The sequence below is a fragment of the Coptis chinensis genome, chromosome 5 (genome assembly GCF_015680905.1).
Source record: "Coptis chinensis isolate HL-2020 chromosome 5, ASM1568090v1, whole genome shotgun sequence".
NCBI lineage: Eukaryota > Viridiplantae > Streptophyta > Magnoliopsida > Ranunculales > Ranunculaceae > Coptis > Coptis chinensis.
Window position 1 is genome coordinate 21,868,128 of NC_141460.1, and position 8,009 is coordinate 21,876,136.

Genomic DNA, 8,009 nt, shown 5'->3' on the forward strand with positions numbered 1-8,009 from the left:
TTTTCTTTACACAGGTGTTTCTCTTCTTCTTTCTTCACTCATTCTATTCTCAGACTTATTCTAGATTGGGTAAGTTGAATTTTTTATTTTGTTTTGTTTTTGTAACAGGGTAAAGGAATTGTGGTTTATGGAAGGCTAAAGAAAGGCTCAGAGGGGCGACTAATGGAAAATAATTCATAGGTATGAATTTCTGGCTATATCGATCCAAAGAGGGCCTAAATTCTCACTTAGGATATGGCATAGTGATCAAGAAAGTGGACGTGTGATTTCTCTATCCGGATTTTACTTCTCCCTTGTGTCATTTCTCAAATGTTTCGCTCATATAAGGCTTTAGGCTATATTCTCACAGGATTTGTAGAATAAGTACTCTAGCCTAGAGTTCAGAAACTTACTGCTAACAATCATAGATACTCATGTAATATATTTATAGATAGATGCAAAGATTATTACCTACATATTAACCTAAGTTTCTAAGAATTATTCTAATGCAAAAGCTACGTGAGACTTCTAGATTATTAAGAGCATAGAGAAGGAAAACAATACCACTATTCCTAAGTGTATAGCATGAACTTATTTATTTATATTTTTGAATATTTGAAATTTCAACTAGAAAACAAATGCATATTATACATATCTATATCCTAACAGATGCCTTAATTACACGTGTTTCTATGCCCCCCCCCCAAACAAGAAGCATGCTTTGTCCTCAAAGCATATAAATAAAGAGGGTAGGAAAATTACCATTGAAGCGCGTGAAATTCAAGAACATCTGCAAAACAAAGTTAGAACGTACTAATATAGGAAATAAAAACCGACTCAACTCTATAAGAGTTCTACCCATTATGGGGTTAACAAGAATGAAATTACTTGGGACATAAGCAGACACTAAATAGAACGAAAACTTACCTTATCTCCGGCATTACTCATCATCTTTCTCATCCTCTTCTTCCATAAAGAAGTGAGGTTCCTTTGCGTCCTGCCATGCCATGATAATTTGTCAGGCTTCCCGCCATTTATCATCTATTATTGCTAACCTATTAAGTGATACTTGGTCTAACGGGGTGTAGGGTGCAACCTGATGAGGTTGTATCCTCCACCCTTTCCAAGTCATTGCACAGAAGGATCGAATAATACTATTGGTGGGTCGCATGCGATTAACCGTAATCCAATCCGCGGAAACGTGTACAAAAATAGGAAAGAAACATAGCATAATACGGAAATCAGAGCAGGCATAAGAAGGTACTTATGCCTCATGCTATGGGATCGAGCTAAATTAGACATCAAGGTTCGGGAAGGTCATGACACATCGTCCCCGTGGCTAAAGCAAGGAAAAAGCTGCGCAAGTGGCATCATTCACGTAAGAAAAGCGCCATCCCCTAAAATGTTTAGCATGATCCAAAACATAACAGTTCCTATGTTCATGGACAGGGCTACCAAAGGCGACGATATATTCCCCTTGGTCCTCGTCACGGAAAATGCTGCCCCCATACGACTCATGCAAAACTCATAAGTGTAGACATACATATTATCTACCCAATAACACCATGGGTCTTGTATTTATTGGGCATAGCAAGTCCAAGAACAAATGCTAGCAAGAACACGGTAATTTCCATTGGTTCATTATCAATGTTGATGGAGAACACTTGTTCTCCATCCGGTCTTTCAAAGAAAATGCAGTTATCGTAAAAATAAGATGCTAGTGTTGGAGAGTAAAGTGCATCGAGGTCTTACCATAAGCGGCTCCGATAGCGTATGTGATAAACTTCCAAAACCAAGCACCATAAGTAGTGTTTTGTAACAAATCTTGAAAAGACTGTTCGGTATCAATGTTGGAGATGTCATCTCAAAATTACGCTCCGGAATAGCTGCGAATGATCCGGAAACTACCCGAAAACTGGAATTTTCTGGTCCCGCGGAAGTCGTATGAAAGGCGCGAAGATTTGAATTTCAATGTTTTGGCTGGTCACACCTTCACCTTGAAGCGCTCGACAAAAATCTGAAAAAAAAAAAATTGCGAGCTTGAGTGCGGCTCCCTCTAGGGCGCTGAAGTGCTTTCGGAGTTCTTGAAACTTCGGAAAATGAGGCGAAACGTGGGAATCGTGGGAGTGAAAGGTGAGTGATGGAGGTTAGGTGTAGTGTGAGTTGTGAGTGTACAATGTATGAAGTTTATATAGGTTTTAAGTTGCTAAAACGGATCGGGAAGTTGCCAAAAGGTTTTTACGGTAGTTTCCGGAAATACCAAAATTTCCAAACCCGAAAACGGAAACAACTCATTTTCTTGATTCTAAAACAACCCTAGTATCTTTTAGGTTGAATTTATGATAGAATCTACCTATTTAATCGAGATTTCATCCTACAATGATACTTATTCATAGATATGCCTAAACGGCCATATTTTCACCTTGACTCCGCAATAAATTCTAAGACGAGGGTCATATAAAAATCATGCTGGAATAGATAAAACCACCCCCAAACAATTTGGGAAGGTGGGATCAATATTAAACAACCACGCATAATGAAAATAACCGCGTTATATTAAAATTTTCATTCGAAGTACATTTCACTATAAAATTCAAATTACGGAAATTAAAACTTACATGAAAATAAATGACAATAATGAAACTACAAATAAAAATAGAAACATCAAATGATACTATCCCTAACCACTCCGGTACTGGTAGCGGAGGGCACACGGTCCGGAGATGGCTCCTGAGCTCCCGATGGGCCAGCACCATTCGTCCTTCGGCGACGACGCTCTTGCCTCGATGGTGTGTCCTCAGAAAGAGAATCCCCATGAGGTGGGAATTGTGCAAGCATGTTGGTCCGGAACTGGCGCTGAGCTTCTAGCTCGGCCCTCATCTGTTCCCACCTCTCATCCTCTCGCTGGGATCGGATCTCGAAGTTATGATGGATAGTAGCCTGTCGAGTCCGGAGGTCTTCGTAGATAGTGTTGAGTGAACGCATGCCACGATGAATTACAGCCATGCATTCTGCATCTGACCAACACCTCTCCAGGGCATCCGCATCAAAACAAGTCAAGTCCACCTCATCCTCCGAGGCATTCTGATTTCCCCCATCCTCCTCGGCATTCTCGTTTCCCCCATCCTCCTCGTCTTCTTCTCTATCCTCAGCCAACCTCCAAACTCGTTGGACACACTCCTTATAGATGCGAGGGTTTCGGTGTAGGGTGATGTAAGACCTATCGGGCCTTTTTCGCTCTCAACTTCAAAGATGATCTTAGTTATCAAACACGGGGAGAGGTGCAACGCGGACTTCCCTACTCCCCTAATCATGCTAAGCAAAACTCCAAGATCTGAGAACTTCGTACTTCTGCTCCCGGAGTATCCATAAGATGTGGAGGCAGTTCATGCCGATGTCTTGACCTTCTCCTTCCCGGGCGTTCCGACCAATCCATCGAGTTGCGGCCAATTTGGTTGGTTACGAGGATGATCGGCGAACACAATCGCGATCTCGCATTGTAGTTCCCTTCGATAACCGCCACGTTCATCAATGGTTCTACCCCATTATATTGGGACTCCTGCAACATGACATCGGATGGATTCTAGGCGGAATGCCTAGAATCTCGACCAACAACCCGATAGTCACTTCCTTCCTCCCTCTTCGCCACCAAAACAAAATCCTAGTCCCCTCCAACTCCCTCGTATTGTAGAACCGTCGGACTAAGTCTTCGTGGTAATAGGTTTCGGTCGAGTACCACAAACTATTCCATCTCTATCGATCATTTAAATCACCGTAAAAAGCGAAGCGAAGTGGTCGCGATAAAAGCTTGCTCGCAAACCCGGCGTTGTTGAGCCATTGGAAGTTTGGATACGGTTTGAGGTTTGTAGAAGGTAGGGGGAAGCAATGAGGGACACCTCACTAAAAAGAACGATGGTGGTGGTGGTGTGGTGGCGCGGCAGCACCTATTTTTTTTTTAATTTTGATTTTCCGGTGGTTTTGTTGATGTAAATTGGTGGAGGTTGGGGGCTGGCGGTTCGGTTAGATAGATGGGTTGGGTCTTGGATTGTGGGCGTGGGTTAATTAGGTTTTGTTTTTAATTTATTTTTTTTGGTCGGGTTTGAAGCTTTGTTAATGGCGGTTTGTGGAAAAAAACGATGAATTGATGGTGAAGGTAAGGGCGCGGGTTGGGCCCAAGCCCAAATCGAAATTTGTGAATTTTTCGATTTTTTCGCGAAACTTCAAATCAAAATTGCCGCTTCGTTACCGGTCCGATTTTTACGAATGAGATATGGAAATGATCAGGAGAGAATTTCCAATCCAATGATCCATAAAACACTCTATTCCGACCATGGATGAAATATAAGATAGTGGAAAATGCCTCAAAGCGTGCCTGACGTACGTTATGCGAACGGCTGAGCTCTAAATTCAAGATTATGTCAACCCGGATCGTAATACAATTAAACGGCCTAAGCAACTGTAATGGCACATAAACATTCTAGGACGGAAACACGAACACCCCACCCCCAAACAAATTTTTTACAACGAAGCTTAGAAAATTTGTTTTTAGTAGTGGGTCTTTTAAAGTCAGATTCCCGAGACTTCCTAGATTACTATGTTTATTCTTTAATATATATATATATATATATATATATATATATATATACTTTTAAAAAGAAAAACAATAAACAAGAAAGACATAATTCACCCCATAGAGAAACGTGACTAAAAAATCCGAGAAAACATGCAAGAGTGGAAAACGTGAATTATGTCAAACGTAGACTTAGGATCCGGTACTTACAGCCACACACTCCGTAGGGAGGGCCCGGTTACCTTAATGGTGCACTCACCAATATATGGAAATGAAAGAAAATGCACCAAACACAAAAGTTGAGTCGTTTCTAGTCAGATACTCGAGACTTTATCTAAACATATGTATGAACATGCAGTTTATCATATATCAACAACCAAAATAGTTGTGGATCATTCCATAAATAAATATCACAGAAAACATATCCAAACACAATCAAGCACCCAGATTTCCTATGACTCAACCTAGTGAAATGAAAACGAAGTCGGATAACCCTATTACGTAACCTAGCATGTACCTTCTTTTTCATTTTTGAACGAGTGGGTGTTCTAGTAAATAAGTGTGGAAAAGTGAATGGTTGTGGAGAATATGGTGGATATGGATAAGTTGTAGAAGGACATCATGTAAACAATGAGGATGTGGTTTTAGCACAAAACTCATTCATGGTGTGTGTAGGGACTGTTTCAAGTCTGAAAATGAAGGTGTCAAACGCTTTTGTCTTCTGAAGTATATGTTTACTAGGTGGATTTAATAACTTATGAAGCATAGAAGAAACAAAAGGATCGAGTGCAAACTCGAGATTCCTTTGAAAGGGTGGAAGGAGGGAAGTCGAGGTGGATATTGTGCAAAGTAGTTCTTGATAGGGTGAATCATCACCTGCTCTAAGAAACTCATCGAATTGCTCATCTAGATTGGTCATATCCTCGTTACTATGATAGTCCTCTACATCTTTGAGAAAGTCATCTATCTCATCCTCATCTGTAATATGTGTATCGACTAGTGTAGGGATGGAAATGTTGGAGTCTGAACTTCCAAAGGAAAGAAATTTGGGCATATGATTATCAGGGAATGTGTTGTTGAAATAATCTCGAGCAAAGCTCTCGATCATGCTAACCTCTCCATCCATAGGCGAATCGGTGGCTGTGTCTTTGTTTTAAAACATTGACTTCAACAGCAAGATGGCCAAAAGACATGGACATTGAACCATCGTGGCAATTAATGAGCGCATTGGCGGTTGCCGAGGAAAGGGCCCCTAAGATGATCGGGACGAGTCGTTAGCGACCACGTATCGAGGATGACAAAATCAGCCGGATAGTAAAAATCCTGAACTTTTACCAGAACATTTTCGACCACACCCTTAGGATACTTAATAGACCGATTAGCTAATTGCAATGTCATTTTAGTGGGTTGCATCTCGTCTAGACCTATTTGTCTATACAAATAAAATGGGAGTAAGTTAACACTAGCCCCCAAGTCTAATAACGCAGTCGTCGTATAAGAATCTCCTAAGGTGCATTATGCAGAGAGGGGCGACCGGGGTCCTTGTACTTAACAATTCCATTATGTTCGGATAGAGTTGGGAATTGTTCCATTAAAAAGCGTCTTTTGGTATATTGGTCCCGCCTAGTAATACACAACTCCTTAAGAAACTTAGCATGGTGTGGTAGCTTTTTAATAGCTTCGAGGAAGGGAAGATTTATAGTTAGATTCTTGAAAACATCCCTAATCTCCTCATAATTTGTATCCCTAGTTAACACGGCTAATTTTTGTGGAAACGGTGGTTTCTGTCTATATTTAGCAATAGTATCACCTGGATGTTTAACCGTGGCTTTCTGTTTCTTAGGTTGTGTTGTAACTAGTACCTCTACAGTGGTAGGCTCTTCAATTTCTATTTCGGTATCTAGTAAAATAGCAGGTGTAGGGGCTACAGGTGGGGTAACTATAGGCATAGTTACTTTGTTATCAACCACTCTGCCAGAACGGAGAGTGGTGATGGCCTTTAGCTCACCTACATTTTCATATTCATTACTAGTATTATCGGTTACCTCAAAGGCTGTATTTGTTGTTTTAGGATTAGGTATTTCGTTACCTGGAAACACACCTTTGGGTTGGGCTTTATCTTGAGCCAACTGTTTGGTTAAATTATTAACGGATTGTAGAAGCTGTTGGTTAGATTGAGTCATGGTTTGGAAAAGTTTTTGACTTACTTGTGTGTAGGTGTCAAGACGATCCGGTTGTGTGGGTGTAGTAGTCACGAGTGGTGTGACTGGAACTATTTCACGTGAATTATTTATGGGTGGATTTTGATAGTTATTATTTACCGGAACGATACCTCTATTAGCATTATAATTATTATAACTACCTTGACCTTGTGTTTGACCTTGTCGAGGTTGCACTTGGTTGTTATAATTATTAAAATTACCCTGACCCTGTCCTTGTCGTGGTGGAGCTTGGTTAAAACTTTGTGTTGGCCTAACATATTGATTATTGTACCCTAGAGGTGTGACGTGTTGGTTATTTCTCCAACCGAAGTTGGGATTTTGTCTCCAAGGGGCGTTAGGTTCACTATTAATGGAACAAGCCTGTTCATAGGCTATAGGACAGTGGGAGTCGGGATGCTCAGGGCTCTAACAGAAACTACATGGATTTGAATTTACATTCATGACGGGGATAGGCTTTTGTTTAACAGAAATGGCCTCTACCTTTTTAGTGAGTGATTCGATTAGAGTTTTAAGCTCGGGATCGTGTTTAATTTCAAACATACCGACGGCCTTAACTGTATTTGATGAACTAGCGGAGCGGTGGATATCATCACTACCCCCCCAGTTGTTATTTCGCTTAGTTTGATCTTCTAAAAATTTATAAGCCTCCGAGGCTCCTTTGCTTAAGAAACTACCCCCATTCATTATGTCTAGGACTTCTTTATGGTGGTGTAGAAGTCCTTTGAAAAAGGCACGAACTAACGTGTCTTTCGCTAAGTTATGATGTGGACACTCTATAAGGAGATCGGTGAAACGATTCCAAGCCTCTGAAAATGTTTCATGAGGATTTTGTCGAAAGAAATGAATCTTGGAAAGCATCTCATCCGTCTTTAGGGGTGGGTAAAATGTTCCATAAACATTTGAACAAGTTTAGCCCACGAGTCCACCGAGAATTAGGCGTTTGGGCGTTAACCAAGAGCCTTATCGGCTAAGGTGAAAGGGAATACCCCGAAGTTTAATTTGTTCCGCACCAACCGTAGGATGGTGGAATGTTGTTAGGACTTGTTCAATCCTACGCGTGTGCGATAAGGTTTCTCATGGTCTAATCCATGAAAACGGGTAACAAATTAAAATATTTGGGGGATTAGGAAATCCCCAATCGGGTACTAGAACGATGCAAGATTTGGGGCTATCGCTCAAGGCTTTGTAGAAGTCAGAGAGAGGAGTCTCTTCTTCGTCGGGCATTGTGTCAGGTGATG

General features: G+C 41.0%; 1 pseudogene; it reads left to right on the plus strand.

Annotated features, from left to right (window-relative positions):
- Positions 1-7,525: 7,525 nt before the first annotated feature.
- LOC147497082 (small nucleolar RNA R71) lies at positions 7,526-7,619 on the plus strand (annotated as a pseudogene).
- Positions 7,620-8,009: the final 390 nt, after the last annotated feature.